Here is a 26,799-nt window from a genome sequence, read left to right as displayed (position 1 = left end):
TTTAAAGATAGAACTAAATGCTCCAAATTAATTTTGATGCTTGGTTCCCAGTCATTCTTGGTTTCATACGAACTAATGAAGATACAGATGATTTTACTGTAACATAACCACAAGAATCAGAATAGACTGTGTTTCAACAAGTCAAACTCCAACTTATGTAAAGCAAAACTTTATGCTGCAGCTTCCATCCTCTGTAATTTAGTCATCAGATTATCTGGATGCATGCTTGCCTGCCGTAGCATCCTCCTTGAGAAGTAAAAAATGAACTTCCTGCAGAAATGGAACAATCATGGCCAGAATAAACCACTCACAACATTGGCTATAACACCACTACAGTTGTCATGTTTAAGAAACAGCTCTGAAGGAGATGTCTTAGAAAGTGAGAGAGAGAAAATGTTATTTCCAGAATTCCTCTTAGAAAGAGAACAGGAAAAAAAAAACTCTGAAAAGCCTTTTAGGATGAAGGGAAAAGTCCCAAGCACACTCAGATTTTTAAATGACCATTATTCAGCTGCATTGAACAAGGAGGGGAATGTGTAAAGCTCTTAGCAGATAGATGGAACAGGATTCGGGGAAGACAAAGAAGGGAGAAAAGCAGGGAAAGGGGAGAACTGGGAGATTAGAAAGGCTGCAGGGCACAAGATGGAATTCCCACCTGAACCCCCAAATCACCAGTGAACTCGCAAAAGCAAGCAGGGGCTCTGGAGCTTGAAAGGAGCTGAGCTTTGCACCCACGTGGGGCAAAACCATTCAGCACTTTCCCGGAGGAGCCAGGGAGGTCAGAGCTCTTCAGCTGACTTCTGGGTTATGGGAAATAACCATCCAGTTATCTCTGGATGCACTTTAAGGCTAACCTACCCTGGGTGCATCACGATCCAGCACTGCTCCAGGTCAGCGATTGCCCGTGAGAGGACATCCACGGGACAATCAGAAAATCCCTCTGTCCTCGAAATATTCTGGGACACCATACTGCTAGTGCCTCATGAGATAGAATCTAAGACGTAATCAGTTCTACTAGTTATAAACACATTCGAAACTGGAAATGGGAAGAAAGGGGGATAACCTTGATGGACCTGATCTTCTTGATGCAGCAGTAAAATAATGTCATTTACTGAGAGTGAGAGGTAAGAGCAAGAGGGAGAGGTTGAAAGGGGAGCCTGAAGGGAGAGGTAAGACTTTGGGCTCATTATAAATGACAGAACAAGTATGGATGATTTGAAAACACAGAGGCTCAGCTGAGACAGAATCCCATGATAATATCATGGCAACAGCCTACACAGTTGTGTGGTTTTCTCTAACAGGGCTCAGCATCAACTGTAGCATCAATCCTGATTCCAGATTTTGCAGCGCTGGGTAAGTCTAAGTCTACTTCTACATTTTGCAGAAGGATAAGGATAGCACAGCTAAAGTCGCTGGTGAAAGAATAGCTTGGATGACAGAACACATGGCCCGTACTAAGCTGGAAAGGAAGAGAGGTCAAGAGGGAACTGATTGGTAGGTGCAGAGAAAGGAGAGAAGCTAAGAGATTAATGGTCTACTTGAAGTCAAGGAGCAGGCATAGTGGGAGTGGAATTATGAGAGATCAGGAAGGAAGGAAGTACATGCCCTTTCAGAACTAAAAATAAATAGCCATGGTCATTGGCCAAAACGGCCTAACAGAACGTTGACCACATGCTGTTACTTGTGTAATTTTATAGTCAATTATAAATGACCACATTAAATGATTCTGCATATATTAGAAAAACTGCAATTGAAGACCCTTCCATCATGTTGCTTATCTTTATTTCGTTTACACTGTACCTTAGGCTATGAGGGATTTGGACGGTTTACAAAGTTATAAAAAGCATAATAGAATAACTTTAAGATAAGTAACAGAGATAATTAGCTACTGGACCTTTACTTAAAACTGCCACCTCCATAATTAATTTCATACACTAAAAATCATTTCTCAATTTATCCTATTCTAAAATCTTTTTTCTTACCTTTCTACATACAGCAGAATGTGACATGGTGAAATACGCTGCATGAGTCTAGTTTGGGGTATCCCTACATTTATCAGTTTATTTTCAGAAGTGGAGGATCATTGATAACATACTATACATTAGACCTACAATAAGTTGTGCTGCTTCTCAGCACTCTATACTACCTGCCACTATTTATCTGTGTCCTGTCATCAAAAGCAAGAATCTTTAATAGCTGGTAGTAAGGCGAGTTAGGAAAGGAAAGTGCTTATTTATACCATCTCTTAATATGGATGACTCATTAGATCAGCAAAACATGTTCTTTACGTGGTTATGCCCCCAGCGTGTAACCCACGGGCCTCTGGCTCAACAGCAGAAATCCAAGGTAACCCCCAATACTATACCAAAGGATTATCCATCATCACTGCCGTTAGACGCTTACAGGCCTTGTAAGTCAAAGTTCCTTACACATTCCATTATTTAAAGGGAGTAAAACAATAGCTACTTTATTTTTTCTATCTAATTTTAGTTATTTATTTTATTTTAGTAATTTTAATGAGCCAATAACAAAGGACCACATTAAGTGATTCTGCATTTGCTATGAAAACTGCAGTTGAAAACCCTACCATCACGTTGCTTCCTTTTATGTTGTTTACACTGCATCTTATGCTGTGGAGGATTTGGATGGCTTTCACATATATTCAATTAAACAAGAAATGAGAAGTGTCAAAGTTAGGAAGCAGACTGGTGGGGCCCATCTGCCAAAGAAGCCTGGCTAAATGATATTGTCCACTGGGACCTTTAATGCCTGAAAGCAGTTCTCCAATTCAAGTCCCCAGTGGTCTCCTTGGGCTAAAGGATAGCCCTCTTGAGATGGTTAATAACGTCCCACCTAAAATCGCTGTTCCTGGCAATTCAGTGGAACGGGCTAGAAATGGCCATCAAGAGGGCAATAAGCTCCGCTTCTAAACACTGTTAAGGAAAAGCTCCTGAACGTTTCACTCTCTTTTCTTTTTAATATCTGGGATGATTCAGTCCCTATATGACAAATGCGAGAGCTTAAATCCATGATCTTCAACAGGCTTAACCTTATGGTATCAGCCAAACCTCCTAATCGGCCCAGGTATGCAACAACTAATATTTTGATAAGCTCTGCGTTTTTAATTTTCTAAAACAACCAAGTGGTCCTTTTCTATAATGTTTCCAAGAGGGAGGCACAATAAAGGATCCTTATCCACACTATTTTGAATTCTCAGTAAACCAGCTTTTCTGGAATAAGCTTCAAAAGGATTTTTCCATATAAATCTTTTATCTGCATCCTTCACTCGTGAAAATTAAGAGGTAGCTAGGTACAAAGGCAATCAAAGCCCTGACTTTGCCCTTTTCATAAAAGCTGTCATGCCAAAACTCCTTTGGTAATAAAACCCAGTTGATAATTCCAGACCCCTTCAAGGGGAGAGAATTTATATGTACTCTAGTTATACTCAATGCCAGATTTCCAGAAATGTTTTTCCTCAACAATCAAAACTAGTTGAGAAATTTCTTTAACAGTTGTATAGCTTTCAATAAGGGGGACAGAAGGTTTTCATGAGTTGACAAGAAGCAGTTTAAAACAAACTAACCAGTCTGAAGAGCCTAAGCACCGGCTCCAATTCCCCTTTTGCAAAACCTTTTCTGATATTTCCACCAAAAATACCATTCATCCACAAGACCATTTGTCTAATGGTCACTCTGTTCAAAGTACTTTTTACTCACCAGCTGTTGGTAGGAGAGAAAATCTATTGCACTTGAAGAATATGTGCTTGCCCTATTATTTAAGAATACTCAATTCTTCTAAAGAAGACAAGCAAAACAAGCAGAATGTATGGAACTCAAGAAATGTTATGCATAGAAAATAAGTAAGCTAAGAGCATAAGTGAAGAGGCAAAATTCAGAGGATGCACTAAATATAGATCATGAGGCGCTTATGAGACACAGGCAGATGATGATATAAACAGGAAGTTAGTAACCTGTAAGACATGTTAAAGATAGAATAAATGGAACGTATGATGGAACAAACAAGAGTGTTATTTTTGGATTGGAAGGTTCAGAAAGCCCAAGTCTTAAGGTAAACATCACACCATTCTGGTCTAACAATTATGTTATCCTTAAATCAGCTGTCTAATATGGTTCTATTCTAGCTCCACAAGTGTTCTCTCCAAAAGAACACAGATAAAACCCAACACTGTTCAGCAGGCTAACTGGCGAGCAAAGTTGTTTGCAGGTGTACTTGCCCTTGTGTCTCTTTGACAGAGCAAGTGTGTGCCCCCAGACACCTTCCATCTGCCTGTCCGGGCCCCTTTCTCAAAACACACTCATCCTCATTAACACGCCACCAGTTTGGAGGCTGATTCAGCAAAGAAAGAGATAAGATATATGAACATGGTGTAGCCCCGAATTCAGGTTGTGGATTTCCTTTCACCCCAATTGAATACTATCCTAAGTGCATTAACTTACCCCACCTTTTTCCTCTTGATTCTCATTATTTATTTTATTTTATTAAAATTTTTATTTATTTTATTTATTTATTTTTGGCTGCACTGGGTCTTCGTTGCTGCACGTGGGCTTTCTCTAGTTGCGGCGAACGGGGACTACTCTTCGTTGCGGTGCGCGGGCTTCTCATTGCGGTGACTTCTCTTGTTGCGGAGCATGGGCTCTAGGCACGTGGGCTTCAGTAGTTGCGGCATGCGGGCTCAGTAATGGTGGCTTGCGGGCTCTAGAGCACAGGCTCAGTAGTTGTGGCGCACGGGCTTAGCTACTCCGCGGCATGTGGGACCTTCCTGGACCAGGGCTCGAACCCGTGTCCCCTGCATTGGCAGGCGGATTCTTAACCACTGCACCACCAGGAAAGCCCTGATTATTTATTTTAAATTGATTTAATAAACCATGTGATTGCATCATCTTAATTTTTATCCATGAACCTTTCTGTTCAGTGGTCTCTGTAGTGTATTGAAAGGCTACAGTGTAATTTCCCATACAACAATGTGAGGGGGGGAAACAATGAGGTTAAGCAGAAAATATAGATAATATATTTGGCTACAGGGTTTGTAAAAGTATAATCATGAGATTATGTTAATAGAAATATAATATACTATAATAATAGATTTAGAAGAATATGTCTATATCTTGTAACATCAGAAGATGATGGTCAAAGACATAAGTGGATAGAAACAAATACATATAGCTAAGTTTCTGGGCTATTAAGATGAAACACAAATGCATATAGGTAAATGTACAGGCTCCTGAGATCAAATCCTGGCTTCACCACTTCCTATCTTTTATGGCCTTGGGAAAATTTCCTCTCTGTGCCTCAATTTCCACACCTGAAAAATAGGGACAATGATAGTAATGAAATAAATAATAGTAACCCTACCTGAAGGGATTATACTGATGATTAAAGGAATTACCAGCATGTAAGTCTCTTACAATAGCCAGATCATGGGAAATGCTTTGAATTTTTTAGCTATTGAAAACGAAAGGGTGAAAGTTAGAGTGTGACCAAAAGGAACAAAATCTTGGGTGACAATGGGTTGCACAAACATTACTTCCCATTGACAAGACCCTCTTCCATGCTGATGTCATTGTAATGAGTACAAATCACAGCATATACAGCAATAGTAAGAAATTAATACAGAGTAACATGTAGTCCTGTGAGTTCCTCTTCAGGGTTGGGTTGAATTTTGGGAGAGCATGAGTACCAGACAAACAGCAAGTTCATTTGGGGAAGAGCTTGGGTGGCAAATGAAAGGTGATTCAGGGAGTCTAGCATCTGCAAAATTTGGGGGCCCAGGGCCAGCTGCTTCTCCAAATAGAGTGACTGCAGCCAATAAAAATAAGCCAAGTTTTCATGAATATGTAATGTCCTACTCTTAACCATTGCTACCAGGAAGGGACCTTGGACTGGAGGAGAACTGAGCTCACTCTTTAGGTGGCTGTTATGAACTGGCCTGCGCCATCAGCGGTTGTGGCCACCGGCTGCCTCATTTGCTTTCTCCATTTCTTGGTGGCATCAAAGAGGTTCTAGCTGCCCAAAGGGAAGTAGAGTGGCCACAGAGGTCACCGTACATTGCCTTTTCTACAGACATCTCCATTCTGTACCCCTCAGGGCGACACTCACCTCACATATCCCAGCCTCTCTTTGCATGTGCTTGACTCCTTAATGAACCTCTCATAAACTGTACCAGGAAGTCCATAAAACCTACCTACTTGGAGATATCTCAATTCAGCTAAATTAAATTGGTCCAAATTCAAAATGTGAGTAAATCAGTAACTCTGAAATGGTATACATTTAAAACCCCAAAGGGAAATGAAGGCATTTTTAAAACCTTAGGGTGGTTGGGAACACACTTAACAAATAACTAAAAATATTCTTCAGATAGGTGTGCAAACGAATTTAAATCCTCTGTGACCAGTTTTAACAGTATCTATTTTTAAAAGGTCTGGGATTTGGAAAACGAAATTCTCAGTGCCCAAGTTTTATTAGGCACTTTTCCTATCCAGCCCAGGCCGGCTCATTTCATTACAGGCCAATCAATCTCCATTAGTTTCAGAACCTCCTATATTCATCCCAAACTTACCCAGTTTCCAGACAAGACTGACCTGCTACGTCTTAATGTATAACTTTCTAACTTTTTTTGTAATACATATTCTTTAGATATGTCAGCTTCCTATATTTTATACATTCTAAATGATTTGTTAGTTTAGGCTTCCTGCGTGCCTGAGCTGGTAATAGCTCTGCTGAGCTCCATGCATAGAAATTTAAATTTTAAAAATTGCTTATAGTTCTGTATTTTTCATGAGAGAGCACACTTGCCTAAGTCACAGAAAGATAATACCAAGTAAAAAACATTTTTCTTCAAAAAATTAACACGTACAGATTCTTCTCGCCTTATAAAATTTGAAAACTTCAGAAAAGTATAATGAAAAAAAAATTGTCCTAAATGCCCCTTATCAGAGAAAACAAGTTTTAACAATATGATGTATAGAATACAAACTGGAGGAATATACATAATCCATTTATGTATTTTTTAGATAATAGGAGTTAGAGCACACAGAATATTTTATAAACTGCCTTTGCAGTGATTACTATATTGATTACTTTTCAGTGATTACTATATTACTATAGTGATTACTATAGTTGATTTCTATATATACAATGATATCTATATTTAGCAACATGAGTCATTCATCTGGTCCTTCATATTTTTTCCACTCATAGTCCTGTGGCAAGCATCTCTAAATACTGTTAATTAGGAGTATTGATAGAAGGCAGTTCAACACTTTTCCTAGTTCTCCTTTCATAATTTCTCCTTTTCCAGGTTAGAAGAAGTCTCTACTTCCTTCCTACGGTTTTCATCATCACTTTTCTTTTGGTGTCTGTATTGGTTTGCTAGGGCTGCCGGAACAAAGTACCACAGACTAGGTGAATTAAACAACAGAAATTTATTTCTTCACAGATCTGGAGGCTAGAAGTCCAAGATCAAGATGTTGGCAGGGTTGATTTCATCCTATGGTCTTTCTCTTTAGCTTGTAGATGGCCATCTTCTCCCTTTGTCTTCACATTGTCTTCTCTCTGTGTGTATCTGTGTCCTAATCTCTTTTATAAGGACACCAGTCATATTAAGTTAGGGCTCCCCAATGACCTCATTTAGCCTTAATTACATCTTTAAAGGCCCCATCTCAAAATACAATCACACTTTGAAGTACCAGGATTAGGACCTCAACATATGAATTTGGCGGGGGGGCGGGGGGACACAATGCAGTCCATAACAGTGTCCCTATTCTTTACAGATTTATCTCCATCTATTTTCTAGATTCATGCAGTCTGTTACATATTTTTAATTCAATCACATAGTGTTACCGTTTATAACTAATGTAATCTTTACTCCAGTGCTCTAAGCCTATCCTTTGCATCCTGTCTTGTTTTTTTGGTATTTCTGCAGCATTTCCATGTGCTGCAGTCTTTCATCATCACTACATGTTTTTATAGATATTATACCTTCTTTTCTGTCTTCTCAAGCGGATATCATCATTCAATCTTGTCTCCTTGTAATTTTTAATATTTGTTTTCCACCTCTACCAGTGCAAATACCTGGTCCTGCAAATATGTTCTTCCTCTATGGTGTTAAAATATTTTCACAGTGAGATATGGTTGTTTTTAAATTTTTATTTTAAATTTTCATTTATTGTTTTCAAAGGTTATTTTCCCTCCATGATACTTGTTATGATTTTTGTAATTCTTTTGCTATTATTTTGATATGCTTAGACCACAGGGGCATCTTACCATGTTAATCCTTTTAGCATTTTCCTGCAAGTCCTTGTCTTATGAAATATTCAGGCCAAAACAGTCTCTTTCATGCTACAGAAATCAAGACTCTTAAGACTCCTTTGAGAACTCTCAAAGCACTTAAGAAGGTAAGAAGCAAGGAGAGAAAAAGGGAAGGGAATTAAATTACTAACACCTACTACATCGTAGAAAATTCATTTCACAATCTCATTTAACATTCAATCCTAAAAATTGGATTAAATTATCTATTTCATTTTACAGATGAGTAAATTGAGGCTCAGAGAACTTAGTGACCTTCTCAAGTACATATATGTAGTAAATGATAAAGCCCAGGTCAAAATTAATTTGTATACTCCAAAACCCATGCTTTTCCCATGACTTCATACAAACTCCCTTTGATCCCTAAATACATTTTGACCTACCTCCAAGTTCCCCTAAGCCTTTCTGCATAAGGGGAATGATTAGAACACAAGTCAGGTGCACCAAAATCACAACAGGACAGGGGTTCTGCCACCTGCACCTCTCTAGATTTCCTTTTTTTTTTTTTTTTTTTTTTTTTTTTGCGGTACGCAGGCCTCACACTGTTGTGGCCTCTCCCGCTGCGGAGCACAGGCTCCGGAAGTGCAAGCTCAGCGGCCACGGCTCACGGGCCCAGCCGCTCGGCGGCATGTGGGATCTTCCCGGACCGGGGCACGAACCCGTGTCCCCTGCATCAGCAGGCATACTCTCAACCACTGTGCCACAGGGAAGCCCAGATTTTTTTATTTTTAAACTTATTAATTAACTTGATAAAAAACTTACAATATTTACGATATTCATTCTTCCATTGAGAAAACATTTCTCCATTCATGTTCAAGTATATCTCCAATGAAGTGCTGTAGTTTGCTTCACATGGTTCACAGGGATCCCTAATAAAGCTAATTCCTAAGTATTTTATGTCTTTGTCAATATAGTGAATAAGATTTTTTCATTATATTCTTCAGCCACTTACTGCTGATATACCAAAATCTTTGATTTATAGAGTTGATGTAAGTAACGGCCTTTTGAAGACTGTTCTGTATCTTCTGCAAAACTCTTGTGAAAACACTGTTCTTGGTGTCATCACATGTCCCTTTAAGCAATAAGTTCCTTCCAGAGGTCAGAAAGAAAGGTTTTTATCCCTGAGACAAACTTAACCCAATGACAAAAGCTCTCTAAGTATTTTGGTTTTTGTCTTAGCAGGCAAGATATTAAAAGCTTAAGTTCATGTTTAACTGCACAAGTGAACTAAACTTACATACCTGGCACACACATTTTTCTGCTCCTTTTAAATTGTTTTGGTTTTACTCATATTTTTCATTGTCCTATTTTAATTCTGTAATCCACCTTAAATTGTCTTTGGAGGTAGGCAGTTGGCCTAGGAAGGTTATGCACTTTAATATTCACATTCAAAAGTAATTAAGCTATATGCCAATTGAATAGTATTGTTCATCTGTTCCTAATTATATATGCTAAAAACGGAGTAATCAACCTTTTTCCTTCAGGACGCACTATAAATCTACCCCTTTATATCCTGCTCAAGAAAGTATTACAGAATACGAGAGTAATCCCACGGGTCACCTTAGGTCCTCTGTAATTTAAAAGAAAAATATAATCATTTTTCATAAACTTTGGTACTTCTAACATTTTGGGTAATAAATCACTTACGTAACTGGTCAACGTGCAGCAAACAGCATGTCATCAAGACACATCTGGACACAAATGGGTGAAGAATGGTGAGAAAATGATTTTGGAGAAGCTCCTTGACAAGGTAAAGTAAGCCGTGTGCAGTTCCTGAATCATAACTTGTGAAGTCTTTACCGTCCCCTTTAGGCAAAATCATCCACTCTTTATTCTGAGTTCTGATGACTCTTTATAGTTACTCCATTCCCTCCAGGGAAGCCTTTCCTGCCGTGCAGGCTGTGCCTTAGCCCTTTACTGTGCTTGCACTGCACCTACCTTACAGCCCATCCCTCGTTATATTACAATTGCCCACCTTTTAGTCTGTCCACGGTAAGGTCCTTGAGAAAAGGGACCATGTCTCAGTCATCCTGTATCTCCAGTGCCCAGCACAGGGCCTAAGCACTTCCCACCCACTCACATTGTATCCTAGTTGTTCATACTGTTGTCTTCCATAGGAAAGAAAGATAGAGACCTTTTTTTTTTTTTTATCAGCAGGGCCTTAGCCACTTCTACATGCCCAAACCTGTCATATTACTGAACATCAAGGGGAAGGGCTTAATAAATACTGAGTGCTGTACCCTCCGCCATTTCTACCTTCCTATTTAAGCTTTCTTGGGCCGTTTTTGGATCTTATTCCTAGGCCCGTCCTTGGTCCCTCTAAACCTTTCTGATGCCTCAAAGTCACTAACACCAGTGTAACTATTGTACCACCTCCATCCCTTCTCCAAAAGAGACCAAGAGGACAACAGATTCTGAACAAATGTCGGTAGTTCTCCAAATGGGGAAAGAAATCAAGCTTTGGAAAAAACACAAGCCAATCTATCTATGAACGTATAAGCAATGCGTGACCTTTTGGAAACCATAATAATCATCCCTTAATGCACCCTTCTCCCAGTGCATCTCATCAAAACCTCTAGTGGGGGCTTCCCTGGTGGCGCAGTGGTTGAGAGTCTGCCGCCAATGCAGGGGACACGGGTTCGTGCCCTGGTCCGGGAAGATTCCACATGCCACGGAGCGGCTGGGCCCATGAGCCATGGCCGCTGAGCCTGCGCGTCCGGAGCCTGTGCTCCGCAACGGGAGAGGCCACAACAGTGAGAGGCCCGCGTACCTCAAAAAAAAAAAAAAAAAAAAAAAAAAAAAAAAAGCTGTCAGACAGCTTACTTCCCTAGGAAATTTGTTTCCCCAACTTCCGAGATAATTATTCATACGTTCTCTGTTCTCCTCAAATTTCCAACATTCCTTCCTCTCCTCCCCACTCTCAGCTAATGACCTTGCTTCATGACTCACAGAGAAAAGAGATGCAATCAGATTAGAACGACCTCATCCTTCAACTATCAATTCACCAACCTTCCTGTATCTGGTACTCAAATGCTCTGCCTTCATTTCTGTTAAAAAGGGAAGAAGATAGATGAGATCCTGTGTCCTGTAATCAGATAATCTCTCATCTTCTTAAAAACACCTCTCCTACCATCACCCCTCTTTGCTTTATCGTTCCTGTGAGCATTCAAACAGGGCTCAGGGTCCCTCGCAAAGTTGCAGCCGAGCAGCTGGCCAAGGCTGCAGTCTCTGAAGACTAGAGGGGGGCTGCCAAGCTCACTCACAGGAGGTTTCGGTTCTTTGCCATGTGGGCCTCCCCCTAAGGCTGCACAAAACACAGCTTCACCCAGGACAAGGGATCCGAAAGAGAGAAAGAGGAACACCTCAACAGAAGCCACAGTCCTTCTACAACCAAACCTCAGAAGCGGCATCTCACCCTTTCAGTTGTATTCGATTCCTTAGGATCAAGTTACTGAAGTCAACACTGGGGCTGAAGACAGGCATTAGGCTTCACCTCTCGAAGAGAAGAGTCCCAGAATTTACAGACATATTGGTAAAACCATCCCTGTTTATGAATTTAAAGTCGTTCTAAATTTGGTACTCAATCAAAATCATTTCCTCAGCCTAGCATATATTCAGGGCTCTCCATACACTACCATTCAACCATTCCAGTATCCCTCAGCTCTTCAGCCAATTCAAACTCTTTATTCTGTGCCTTATTCACTCCTGCAGACAGTCACACTCTTTCTTTTAGCACACCTTCTTCAGAATTTCTAGGTCTACTTCTAATTATAGTACCATGAATTGACTTAAAGGTTGTGATGTAAATATTTCCAGTTCATTTTATCTATGACTTACATACACTGTGATTTCACTCCTTGAGAGCCAGGACCAAGTCTTCTCCTCAATCTGCATCCTCTGCAGTGCCTGGTATTAGGCTATGTATAACCATGAATCAACCAATCAATCAAGCTACCTAGCTATAGAAAGAAAATGACCTCAAAATAAAGTTAGATACGTTATATATCTCTTGTCAACCAGGCAATGTTTTTACAACATTGTTTAAATTATAAGGGATTGGCTGTCTCAGGTTTTGCTTGGTGTTGCAACCCTTCCCTTCTCTCCCTGCCTCTGCCTACATCCATGTCCACCTATAGCTCAGAACCATTTAGCTTGAAGACTTGCTCCCATCTCTATAACCAATCCGTGAACCTGACCATGGATGTGTGGGCACTGATTAGTTTAATCCTGGACCTCGTCTCAACTTGACCTTGCACCTGTACTCCGAACAACTGGTTTCTACACTGATTCAGAATCCACTTTTTATCACTTGTGTGCTTCTGATTAAGTAGATTCATGGTCCTATGTTTGAGTTCCATTCTTGGTGACTGTTTTAAGGATACCTGGGATTTGTTTAATCAGGTATGGTAGGACAAGCCGACACAGAAATGACTGTCACGAAGAAGTTGTTTATACTCACAGACACCTAGAAATAGGAGGCACAGCCTGCCACACAGGGCCACACAGGGAAGCAGCAGGGTCATTCAGTAGGCAGAGGAAGCAAGGGGGAAATGTGGGCAAGAGGCCTTATTGTGGATTCCAAAGGAAAGAACAAGTGTAGCAGGGTAAATGGGTTCGGGACTGGCTAGTTTGAATAATTTCTGTGGGCTTTGGGGAATAGGGGTTGTCCCAAGTTGTCTGATACCCGGCCTGGGGTGATTAGGGCAAGGGGGATAGTGGTCTGGAGTATAAGAGCTTGAGAAAGGAAATAGTTGGACGTATGGGCTCTGGATTGGTTGGTTTGCATATGAAGTCATGCTCATTTACTATCGCAAAAAATTAGCTAACCCTGGGAGGAGCAATCCCTCAAGCATCAGCAAGGCCCCAGATGTCAAAGCACAAAATACAAAAACTAGAAAACGAGGCTATTATAATAGTAGCCCCCCTAGGTCGACCTTGGTCCTGCGTTCCTCCTGCTGATACTCCTACTACCTACCCAGACAGCTGTCAAATACACACAGTATCAGCACAACCTAGGGATAAGAGAGATGGTCCTAAAATCAGATACACCTGGGTTAAAATACCTGCCTGCTCCACCAGTGATGAGTTCTGCAACCATGGACAAGTCACTTAATATCCCTGAACTTCATCTTCTCATCTGTACAATGGAGATGACAGTAGTACCTACTTAATTCAGGTACTTACATCCATAAAGCACTTTGCCTGGAGCAGAGCAAGCAATCAAAACGTGTCAGCAATAATTACTATTTCTTCTCCCTCTGACTTCCCTAAAACTGTAGTGTGATTGATACATAGTAGATACTCAATAAATGTATGTTGAAGTTGACTGAACCAACAAAAGAAGGGAAAAAAAAAACAATAAATAATCCTAGCTCTTGAACCAATCATAGAAATGCAACACTTTTAGCAGACATAGGTTAGAATACTCGACAGGCTAGAACTTGGAAGTGAGACCTGGGTTGGAAGTCTAGCTTTAATATTTAATCCCATGTGACTTTCTAGGACAGGATGGAGATGCTACTGGTAGCCTCTCCAACATCCATCCCTCCTTTCCCTCGCTTGGAGAGCCCCCATTTTGTTCTGCGGTCCACATGGGACTTGGGAGGGCAATCCTATCGCCATATTCAGGGACAAACCCTGGAGGGTCCATTCCTATTGCCAGTGACTGGTTTCCAGATGGGAATGTGACCCTTTCCACTGTAGTCATTGTTCATTTGGCCAGGAAATTCTGCCTGGGTAGCTGTAGACTTCTCGCAACCATGAGGGAGGCATCCTACGGCCCAAGTCAGCAAGCGCAGGGTGGCAGAGTAAAGATGCAAAACCACCTGGGTCCTGAGTACAATAACAATAGCTAACATTTAATAGGTGCTTACCATGCTTCAGCTATTCTCCTAAATGTCTGTGTGCATTAACTCACACAATCCTCCTCACTGATACCCGGCAGGAATGTTTTCATTACTGTTTTACACAATGAAAAACCTGAAGAATTTAGCAATTTGTGCAAAGTCTCGTAGCACTACATGGTAAAGTTGGGATCTAACCTATAGCTGGGCTTCAGGATTTATGTTTTTGCTTACCTGGATCTGGAAAATGTGACTAAGACAGAATCAACCAATTCTCTCTGGGCTTGTTATGAGATTTTAAATGTCTTATTCAGGCAATTTGAAGCGTTTTTGCTAAATGCAGCTGATGGCATCCTAATAGATATATTCAGATTCTTCACCTTTAAAATGGAGATATGTCTCTATGTCTCCTAGGGTTGCTGTTAAGATTAAGAAGAGTTCAATAAATGCAAATACCATCCTCAGTTCTTCTGAGGACTCCGACCACAGTCATCACCCCTTTCGCGGTTGTCCATAGGTTTACTGAATGGAAGGTCTTATTCCGAGACTCCACCCTAGCCCGGGAGCTAGGTGTGCTCCTAGGTCTCTGCCCATGCTAATGCATATATCCTCCTGGAAGTGGCCAGGCATTGCCTCATGTATAAAAACTAACTCATTACCAAGGAAAAATATTCTCCTAACAGATATGTATTATAATGCAAACTCTAGACGCAGGAAGATTTTATTTTCTATTCTTTTTTCATAATTAGCTGCAAAATCAAGTTATGTAGTGAAGAGCTCAGTGGATTATCACGTCCTAAATCAGCTCAAATGAAGAAGAGTTACCTTCTGAGCTCACTGTCATGACATAGTATTAACTGATAGCTATAATTTATAGCCATATGAAAATAATGAAAAAGTATGAATACAAAATGTAAAATATTAACTCCTGGATAACTTTCCCAAAAGGGTAAAGCCATGGAAAAGAAAGAAAACTTTCGTACCTTGATCTGTGCCAAATCCCTGGAGAAAAAGGTCTCCTGATGGTCTAAGGAAAAGACTTATACATTTTGACGAGTCTTTGAAGATCTATTATGTCCTGTTCTAAAAGAAACTGCTCATTCCTTTAACAAGTTGTTCAGCTGCATGTATTCTGCATATTTTTCAACTGCATCTTTGTCACTCCCAATTTTTGAAGATATCTATAAAAGGTGAATTATCTATGCATTGCACTTTCAAAATCCAACTTCCCTTCCTTTTCCATTCTATGTCAAAAGAATTCTCACTGTCAATGTAAATTTAAATTTGTACAGTACTTTATACTTTACGAAGTACCTTCATAGTCATTTTCTTAATCCACAACAACTCTAAAAAAAGAGATAGGACATACATTCTTATCCAAATTGTCCAATAAATTTGTGGATTTATTTATGCTTGTTTTCATTTATTCATTTATTTGACAGCCATTATGTACCAGGTACTATTCTAGGCACTGAGGATGCAGAAGGGAACAAAACAGTCACCATCTTCAGGAAACTTAAATTTTGGCAGGAAAGCCACACAATAAACAAGTAAACAAATCAATGAGGAAGCCTAGATTCAAACCCTGGTTGCTTGACCAAAACTTTAGAGCTCTTTACAGGATACCAATCTGCCTCCCTGGTCCAAATTCACTGATGCAAATGTTCTCTTTGCCATGAATTTTGGCAGTTTGGACTTGAATCTCTTTGGGTTTCCAAAAGGTCTCAGATGTTTTCCACTCCCCTAAAGTAATCCAATGGACAACAGTCAAAATGGCATTTAATAACCAACACATTCAGAGCACTGTTATATTCCCCCAAACAAGAGAATCGTGGAGGGAGTTAAAATTGAATTAAAAAAGAAACATATGGGGGCTTCCCTGGTGGCGCAGTGGTTGAGAGTCCGCCTGCCGTTGCAGGGGACACGGGTTCGTGCCCCGGTCCGGGAAGATCCCACATGCCGCCGAGCGGCTGGGCCCGTGAGCCATGGCCGCTGAGCCTGCGCGTCCGGAGGCTGTGCTCCGCAACGGGAGAGGCCACAGCAGTGAGAGGCCCGCGTACCGCAAAAAAGAAAAAAAAAGAAAAAAGAAACATATGCACACGTAATTGTTTCCGTGCATTAACTCCTATGATCTTCATCGCTAATTCTTGGAGGAGGTCAGCTAAAGGATGCAACAGCTGGCTGACCCAAAAGCGGGCTCGGGCAGTCGGAGGCTCCTGCCCCACTCCCCTGTCCTTGGAATGATGCTCCATCTACTATTCCCACACTAGAAGCTGTTTCCAGAACGTAGCCTTGAGAGAATAGGGTGCTGTTGAGACCACCTGGAGAGCCTACATGCCTGAACCTCGTTAAAACCTCTATATAAACTCCTAAGATTCTAGCAGGTGGGTGCAGAGGTCTACCTTCATGTGTAAGTTCCCTTGTTTATTACACCTGCCACCTACCCACTTGGACTGATCTGCGTCTTTCTTCCGTCCGTCCCTGTCCTCTGTGTACGGAGCTACCTTCACATTTCACCAGGGGAGTCCCCAAGGTTGCAAACCCACACTAACACCAGGTAGGAATGTTTTATCACCATTTTACAGATCGAGAACTGAGACCTTGGAGAATGCACGCAATGTGTGCGAGGTCACATAGTAATACATGGTAGAGTCAGGACTTAAACCCAAAGCTGGGTTTCAGAACTTAGGTTCTTTGCCTCTATGCTTTACTGGATCTAGAAAATGCTGCTGAGACAGAATCAGCCAGTGCTAAGACCATTTTTTACCTGGAAAAATAGGTTCACATTAAGTTTTGAAGTACAAATTAATATCCTGCAAGAGTCTGCTCATTTCGTTATCAGCAGTTGTCTGGCTACACAAGGTTTCTATAGGACAGCATCTCAAATGACTGCCCTTGCCTGTTTTCCATCTCACACCACTCACGAGCAGGTTAACTTGTCCCAAGTATCATTAGTAATTCATGACTTATTTGTGAAAGTGCAGGGACAGCACTACTACAGGCCTAATACAATGAATCTCTTACTAGGAAGAAATTAACAAATGAATTGTTGCTGCTCAATAAGTGTTGAAGAGAAAATTACAATGATAGTAAAGCCTAAATAATTTATACACGATATTGATTTTTTCATTACATTAATTATTCTTTACAGCACACATAAGGAACTAGGAGAATAAAACTTTCAAAGCAAAGAAATTTATCTACCGTGTTGTATCGTAGGCTTAAGTCTGAATTTAAAAGACAAAGAATGGACCAGGATAGTTGACAAATATTTTTAGACTAAAAATGCATCAGGTAATCAACTTGACACTTCCAATGTAGCTAAGTTCCTTTGTGTTGCCCAACGTTTTTATACACAATACTTTTAATAGTTATTTATCAAGAGAAGTACTGATAGAAATGTTTATAAATAGAAATATTAGAAATAGAACAATCCATTAATCCACCTCTTTCGTGGCTCATATGAAAGGCACAACGACAAATTCGCTGAAGCCACATGGGAAAGAAAACGTTCTCTGAAACCTCTCCCAGAAGCTTTAAGTTAACTGGACTTAAATCCAATTGAACAGAGTGCAGGTTCCTTATTGCTAATACCTTTCATAGCCAGCAGAAAACAATTCCCTAAGGCCATTTTCTCACAGCAAGTAACTTTCATACGGAAGTAAGGGCCTGAAGATGACCCTCCTGTTTACACACTATTGCTGACTTTAACCTTGTCACAAAATGCTGTCCCAGAGAACAACAAAAAAGTATTGTGCATAAGAAGGGCTGTGAAAGAGGACGGAGGTCGCTGTGTTCTTCATGGATGACGGTGTTCCCAGCAACTCAAAATCCCCTCCTACAGATGGGAGAAACGAATTGAACACATGTGCACCAATCCCAATGGATGTTCTAGGTACAGACATGGCACTCAAAATTGCTTTTGTCATTCATATGTTGAATAGCATCTTGTTCATGGCGTTTTGACTTTAGAAATTAAAGCAGTGAATCGATGGTTCTTTTCTTATCTTTTCTATCGGAGTTTTCTCAGATACCAACTTCACGTAACTATTTTTCAGTATCTAATATTAGGAGATTCCAGGTTCATAATGTTTTATACAGAGTTGCATGAATATATACTTTCAAGCACATCCTATCTCCCCCCAAATAAAGATGGAAATAGTGTTTCAAAAGTCCTTTAAAATTAAAACTAAAAACATGAGAATAGCTTCAAGTGTGATATAATTTTTTTCTTCCCTCACCTGTTACCTTCAGTGACTTAAAGCCACATTAATATTATTTTTAATGTGCTTAATGTTCTTGGAAGAAAATCTAAGCAACAGAAAGCATCTCATCTCGGGAATATGCTTTTGCAAACTAGAGCCAGTTTTGCAAATTATTTTGTCATGTCTTAACTAATATTGTTATATAACTTCAAATTTATAAAGTACCTCACACAGATAAAATATATTGATAAAATGTGTATTATCCACTCTGTATCAAAATACAGATCCAACTGTCCAAATGTGTCACTATCACCAGTCAATTCTGGAGCACTACGGGGACAAAACACCCAAATCTAAGATCATTTTTATTACTCAGTGAAAAGTCCCTTGTTATGGTGACGGCTCCACTGCTGAGTGTCCTTTGCTGCAACCACCATTCTTTGGGTGGAGACTAATGGTCCATACAGAAAATATGTGGTACAGGTACTAAAAGAAAGGGTACTTGTTCTTAGTCTCATATGTAGAATTGAATTGGGCATTCATAAAATGAATTAGAGGAAATTTCAAACTATTTTAAGTCACTGTGCAAGTTCTTCTCCATTTTCCTCCCTTCTACCCCTGCAACCCCAAATCCAGTCTCCACCTTTCTCTGCCTTGGTGAACCATGTGGAATGAGGAGCTCGCTCGTCCTTTAGCTTCCAGGTAAATCCAGCCACTGGAAGACAATGGGAGGAGACGGACAGGTGGGAGGAGAAAGGAGTCAAGATATTTATTTCCTTCCCCCCACCTCCCTCAGCTCCTTACTGCTAGCAGTGGCTGCCTTCTACAAACAGCTCCTATGGGGAAGCCCTTCCTACCTCCAAGACTGTAGCTCCTGTCAGGTGCCTGCAGACATGGGAGGCTGACACTGCCTGCCTGGCTCCACCACTTCATGCCCAGGGTGGTTAACTGCTTCCCTTGTTACTAGTTGTAAGGAACCTCATGTTCAATGTCGGTGCCCTTACTCGGTCCGTACCTCTGTAACTAGTCCACTGGCAACACCCGAGGTGGTTGGTACCTCTGTTTGCTGCCAGGACCTACAACACAGCTGCTAATGTTTGAAACAGCAACCTGGTACAGAAGAATAATGTATAAGTAAATAAAAGAACATCGGCCACATTCAAATACACCAGCACTGCGAATCAGACAGCCTCTTAGATAGGTGATGACTTCCCATAAACGTACTAATGAGACAAACCATTGCATACGAGATGCATTTCTGACCTCAACTCTCAATATCACCATGTTTCTGATTCAGTTCTTTAAGGACTTCATTCTTCACCTTGACTACTTTTGTCCTTCTCTCCCTCCTCCGTAGCATCCTTCTAATTTACTCTCTGCATCATCACTGTCTGTTCTCTCTTCCTTGACATGTCACCTTGTTCTTTACTGTGTTATATAGATCCTACCTGCAGATTTCCACACACAGGCCAAGTTACCACATACCTATGTTTAAAGTCATGTTTACTTTTCCTTCTGGATCTATGTTTTCATTTTTTTAAGAAAATCTATACAATTCTACAAGTTCCTAATTAGAGTCCACAAAATACAGAAGCTATCATCCAGGTTTACAGTCATACATCCATAACCTTGAATTCTTTGAAAGAAATACTCTGTAAAATGTAATAAATAAATATGGAGGACATCGAGGTGTTTAGCTTTTCTACCCTCTTATGTTTATAAAAAAGCTAGAATGCAGGGGCAACTGTGAACATATGGTGTTAAATGCAAGCTTCTGACAATAAATGACCCAGTACTTACCAAAAAAGCATGGTACTATATTAATAATAGCAATGAATTACAAATATTTATGTGCCCACAGGCGACTAATTCAATTTCACTGCAGGACTGCTTCATTTATGAATTTAATTGTACGTGTTTAAACATTTTTGTTGCGGTTTCATTAATATCCCATAAAAAATAAAATGACATGCTGAAGAAAAGGAAGAACGCAAGTTTCTATTCACAGCATTAATTAAGTGCCCACTGAGTGCCCATGGTATCCCGAGTATTAACATTTACTTTTATCATTTATGGTTTTTCTTTTGCATCACACCTTGCGAGTTCATTTTTGCATTGTTCAGGATGAAAAGTTCCAGATTCAAAGAGGGAAATACAGCTTTACATATCATTTTATTTTCACACAAAACAATGCAGATGTGTAGGATGACTCCCATGAGAGAATTAAAATAGTGTCTTTGTCTGTGTCAGGCTCTGTTTGAAGAGTGCCACATGCATTCTTAGCACTCACCATGAGATAGTACTATTATTCCTCCCATTTTCCAGAGAAGGAAACTGAAGTACAGAGCAGGTAACTGACTTATTCAGGGTTACGTGACAGCAAGTGGTTGAACTGGATTAAAATCGAGCTACCTTGACTTCACAGCCCACGCTGTAAACATGACCCTAATCACATTCACAAACTGGGCATCAGCACGATTTTCAGGAATATTCAGGGGCTGATATATTTGTCATTTTCTCCAATTTCTGTTGAGGACTTTTTTCCTTACTCGGGGTCTCCTTCCACTACTCTCCAATATCACAATCCTTAACCACAACCACCTCGACCATCGGGCTTTGACCAGTAATAATCCAGAGTCTACGTTACTGGTACTTTTCTCATCCTCCCATCCTACATCAGAGTTCTCACGCTCTTGGTGTAGGCTGATTTTTCCCTGAAGTGAGAATGAATGATGAGATTAACCTTCCCAAGAGGCAAGAACATCTGTTTGTACCCAAATGAATGTCCGATCTGTGGCATACTAAGAGGAGAAAACTTCTAGAATGTTCTAATAAACCTTGGGCTTGATGCTTACTTTGACTCTTCTAGTGAACAAGGGGAGTTGACATCTTGTTAATTATGAAAGGCAATTATTAACAATTCGAAATTGCATGACAAAAGAAGAGAGGGATGACACCAAATGTTTGATAATCCCATCTCTCAAAGAATCAAAGTCTTGTCAAGTTATGACGATATTTTTTAAAGGTAATCTAGAACATAGAGCATATTTTTAGCCGACACTGACTGAACATCTATAGGTCAGTCTCTGTACTGGGAACTTTGCATATGTTTACTGACTAACTGTATTTGCTAGAGGAAGATATAAACAAATAACACTTGTCTAGGTTCAACAAGTATTTAGGATAATTCCCAACACATAGTCAAATGCTTAGCTATAATTAAAACAAAGTTATATTAGCCAATTAAAATCATCAGAGACTTATCTGTGATATCCATAATTTAACAAACTCAAAAACAAGATAATTGATTACTACAAGATATTAATTTGGGTTCCGCATTTACTTGTTTTCATACTAAACCTATTTCTTGGCCTAATAATTTAGTTCATGACTCTTAAAATCACATTAGGATTTGCCAGTCTCAATTAAACCTGTTTAATTCATTATCAAGCATAAATAACTTTCAAATGGCATAAGCTTCTGATTGTCCTTAGTCAAAATGAGACGATAATAATTAGCTTTGGGGAATAATAAGAGTCTAAGATGAAGCAAATCCATATCGCTAGTGGCTAAATTTACCTGCCTTCCAATTATTACATGAACATTTCTATTTCTCTGAAGTCAACCCTTTCAAAAATCCCAAGGTAACCAGCAAGAAAAATGCAGAAAAATAAATCATCTCTTACCATCTACCACTTCCAGTTTTATCTTCACAACTCAAAAAAAAAAAAAAACTGAATGGGTTTAGTTCAACCTCCTTCTAATTTATAGCAGATATCAGTGGTTTGAACCAGAAGCAATACTTTAAGAGACCCTGTACTGAACATATAAGTGGATTTGGCATATAGACAGAATAATCTCTTATCTCCTTGGTTTTATACTGCACACAAACCTGATGGTGAAAATTAACCTTCTTTGCAGTTCCACATTTCTAATTAGAAGAGACATCAAAAAGATTATCCCTTAGAAAGCAGTATGGGCCATAATATTCTAGATAGCCTTGAAACAGAGCTCTGCAGCCTCCTTATATATTTTAGCCTGCTGTCTAAAGGAAAAGTAATAACCAGATGGTGTTCCAAAGTGGTTATGGCTTTTTTGTGGCAAGTTGTGTTATATTTTCTCACCTTACCTTTTCATACTTCTTATGAAGAAGCAGACGTTTTAGTATACAGGACCTATTTATTGCTTTTGGCCTTGAATGTGTAAAATAGTCTATACCATCAGACTGTGCTATACTAAAAGTTTCCTTGGTAGAAATGCTGAGAAATCTCTGAGAATTAACTAGCTCATTTTTATAATCCTTTCGTGTGTGTGTGGTGGAGGTTGTTTTGTTTTCTCTGTACAGGGCAAGAAAGAGGACAAGAAAGATACTGTGAACTCAGCTTAGATTAGAACACAGAACCTTAAAATAAAAGACCACACAGGCTAAGTCCTTCCCCAGGAAGAAATTCCTTCTACAACATCAGTGGTTAATTAGCCACATCTAAAATGTTTACTGCTGGGGAGCACGCCGCTTCACAAAAGAGTTCATTCTCATTGTAGACAGTTATAAATTTTAAGAAATTCTTTCTTACTCTGAGTTGAAATCCTTATCCCATCACTTCTATCCTACTTATCCTAATTCTATCCTTTGGAGAAATACAGAACAACTCTCCTGCACCTTCCACATCTTCCTTCTCTGAGTATTTGAAAGCAATTTTTATGTCTCTCCTATTTTTCCCATCTCCATATTAAATATTACCAGCTCCTTCAATTATTCCTCATACGACATGATTTCCAGATGCTGCGAATAAACTGGAGTAGTAGCTTGACTCAAAATTTTTCTTATAAGTTTTTTAAAAGAGATCTGAAGGCTTATTTACAACTATAATCGACACAATTACAAGGACTATGCAGAACCCAGTGGTCTTCCAGAAGCTGTATGCTAGCTCTCCTTCTTGTGATACACACACACACACACACATACACACTACTGATGGGATGGTTCTGTGATACAAAGTGGGTCAGAGACCCTCATTTCCCTGGCCACACCGATTGGCTGAAAGAATAGTCACAAGTTCCAAGCTGGGCTAATCTGAGTCATTCCCCAAGGTTTTAAATTGGAACTCAGAGAAGGCCTGCTTTCCTCTTAGCTGGTGGAGCTATTAGATTTGATAGCCATTTACTCATTTCATGGAATAAGCCAATTTGATATAATGAGTTCAATATGAAAAGGGGTGTGGGGAGAAAGTTCCCAAATCTCCAGTTCCAACCATTCTTAAAACCAACGCTACCCCTATCTTTCCTGTGTTCTGGTTATTAAGTCAATAATTCCCCTCTGCCTGAATTGAGCCTGAGTCAGGTTTGTATCGTCTGCAACACAGAGGGTCCTATCTAACACCATGCTCATAAGGTTCCTCTAACAGGACCAATAGAATGCGGTCATAAAAGGGAACAACTGCCATCCTACCCTACAAAAGGTATGGATGGAATCTCTTTCCATCATTTTAAGAATGAGAGCGATACCCACTTATTGAAGAAGAGCAAGGTCCATCTTGCCTAATGGCCCAAGCTCATAGGGCTGACACTATTTGTTCAAAACTGTGTTCCTAGACCTATCACACAGTAGGTGCACACAGTAGGTGCTTAAAACACTCTCCACTATAGTTGTCATAGTGAACAGAAGAAACAGTGGGCAAAACATTGAATATAAATTATCAAAATGAAGACACGAGTTCCCTGGGGAAACTTTAGACATATTACACCTCCTTAGTATTAGATAACCCATTTGCCATATAAATTATGGAACTAGATTATCTCTTCAGTCTTTTTTTAGCCATGAAATGCTACGATTTTACCCACACTCAACAATGGTAAAGAAGAGTCTTCCAAAGACCTGGGTATGCAGACGAAAAGGGGAAACATACTGCAATAATGAAGGAAGGAGAAAGATAAGGAGAAAGAATATCCTGCCAAATAAATAACAGAGAAAAGAAAGAAAAGGAATGGGAAGAAATCATCACTAATATGATAAAAGAGGTCATTCAGATAAGCCGTCTTCCTCTTAGCTTCCTATCTTACTCTAACCAGTTTCTGTGGTCAGAAATGCCCTCTGTACTGGACCCAAACTGCCAGCCCCAGAGCCTTGCCCCTTCCCGGACCCTTATAACCCCTACGACAGTTCCTTCCGCTCTACCACAAACCTCCTTCCAGAGTTGGCTCCCTGCTTCTGCCTTTGGTCCTAGATGTTCCCAACTCCTCTCTCACCATTCCAACCAGTTTTTCTTGTCACCAACAGAATGTGTACTCAGTTATATTGTGTCCTCCTACCCCTGTTTCCCATCCTGTCCTCTGCAAGGACTGATGCCCAAATGGCCATCCATAATTTTCGATTCATTGCTTAATGTTTTGAACTTAGAATTCTGTCTCCATACAAATAATGATAAAATGGCATCTCTACGAATTAAGGTGACCCATTTACACTGAGCTGCTCTAAGGAACTGACCTCACATCCTTTCGTGGAAGAAGGCCTTGATTAGGGGAAATACTGCTATTACAATGAGCAACTAATATTTAAGTATTACTATACACCTGCATAGTAAGTATTGAGTGCTGTGTGTCAGCATATTGTACTATGCACAGATACTATACCAAGTATTTTACATGCATTTGCTCATTTAATTCTCATAACACCTCTAAGAGGAAAGTACCAATATTATCCATATTTAAAGATGAACAATCTGAGGCTCAGAAAGGGCAACTCACTAACTTACACAGCTAGTAAGCACGAGAGCCACGTCCATCTGACTCGATAATCCTTGCTCTTACCTATAACATGACCCACAAGGACACTGATCCCTGTGAGAAGTGGGGAAGGAGGGGACACTGGGGGAACCAAAAGCAAAGAGACTAGGGCACCAAAGTCAACATGATCTACTTCTTGATTTTGCTCAGAGTCAGCCCTATTTGAAGTAGAACCTTGTTCCCATTATGTAGCAATAGATTATCTGTCATTTTGCATTGTGGAAATGGACCCTCCATTATCCAAGCTAATCTAGTTGACTGTAGAATGCTGTACACAGACATTCTCATGACAGACAACTAATTCAATCTTCTCTGTGAGGAAGGTGCAGCTGAACACCTCTTCAACTTTTTCCCTATCGCTTTTGATGCAGGGCACTTCGCATAAACCACAGCTATTCCTTCCTAAAGTATCCAGAGAAGAAAAGTAACTGAGAATACCAGGAAAGAAAGAGAGGGTGAGGACGAAGAGGAGGAAGGATTATAAAAAATGGTCCCCCAAAAAATACTACCACAAAATTTTAAAAATTTTTTCAAAAGCAAACCAGTGCAGGTGATTATCTGATAACTTCTGATTCTGAGAGAAATGAGTCCATCACTAAACAAAGAAAAGCACTTGACTGTGCAATAGAAACCATATGTTCAAATAGCCAAGGTGGCATTTTCCCACATCACACAGCAGAGAGATACTGAGTATTTCCTATAGAAGTAAGACCTCACTGTTGTAATCTGCGCAGGGTCTGTAGCAGCAGCAGCATTTCATCACTAAGCAAAAATCCAATTATTTTTAGATTCCATAATCTCTAATTCCTCTAAAATCTTCATCTATTCACTAACAGTTTTATATACATTGATAGAAAATAATGCCAATCCCTACTGAAGAATCACTAGATGTTTCTATGTGATAATCAGTCTCTAGTTTAAGTGAAATGGAAGCTGGGAATCAGACTAGTAAACTCTTTGGGGTCACTCAGGAATTAATACATAAAGGTGTAAATACAAAAAGTACCATTTGGGGGGAAATGTAGCAGAGACTCTCTCTCATGAAATAATAATGTCTTTTGGTAGAAAGTTTGTAAGTAATTATCAATTGAAAAATTGTCTTAAACTAAAATAGAAGGGCAGGATCTAAAACACTACACAATTAGAAATCTTTAAAAGTAAAAAGTCCTTAAAACCTAAGGAAGGAGCCTAATGCTTTCATTCCAAGTCCAACCAGTTTCTTATTCTAAGCAATTTCCATTAAACAGGGAAAGGAGGAGAGAAAGTATTTGAAAAACTGCCAGAGTAAAAAAAATCCCATAATGAAATTTTGCTCATTCTTGGAGAAATGAAGTAGAATTAGATGCTTCAGTGGTGGTGAATTCCAGAATCTGAGTAGCTTCCAGTAAAGGAAGCTTTTCCATAATGTCAGGTGCAAAAGCTATCTGGTATCAACATGCTGAGCTTGAGTTTTTAAAGTCCTATTTCCTTGCACCAAATTGTTTGAAACCTTTGAGACAAAAACCTCAATAAACTAGTATTCCAAGCTTTTAATATTTTAGTCCTTTGAGCAAGCATGTCAGATTAATCTTCAAATTGCAATGGGCAGAAAGAACATTCAACCAAAATTCTTAAGCCCATGCGTCTCTCAGAGGATGTTAATA

At 39.7% G+C, this 26,799-nt stretch overlaps 1 protein-coding gene across 1 annotated transcript in view; it reads right to left on the bottom strand.

The window, feature by feature from the left end:
• HS6ST3 (heparan sulfate 6-O-sulfotransferase 3) overlaps positions 1-26,799 on the bottom strand; it is a 642,824-nt gene that overhangs the window by 614,440 nt on the left and 1,585 nt on the right. The gene's annotated exons all lie outside the window — the stretch shown is intronic.

Source organism: Lagenorhynchus albirostris, chromosome 18 (assembly GCF_949774975.1).
Source record: "Lagenorhynchus albirostris chromosome 18, mLagAlb1.1, whole genome shotgun sequence".
Classification (NCBI taxonomy): domain Eukaryota; kingdom Metazoa; phylum Chordata; class Mammalia; order Artiodactyla; family Delphinidae; genus Lagenorhynchus; species Lagenorhynchus albirostris.
This window is presented reverse-complemented; position numbering and strand designations above follow the sequence as displayed.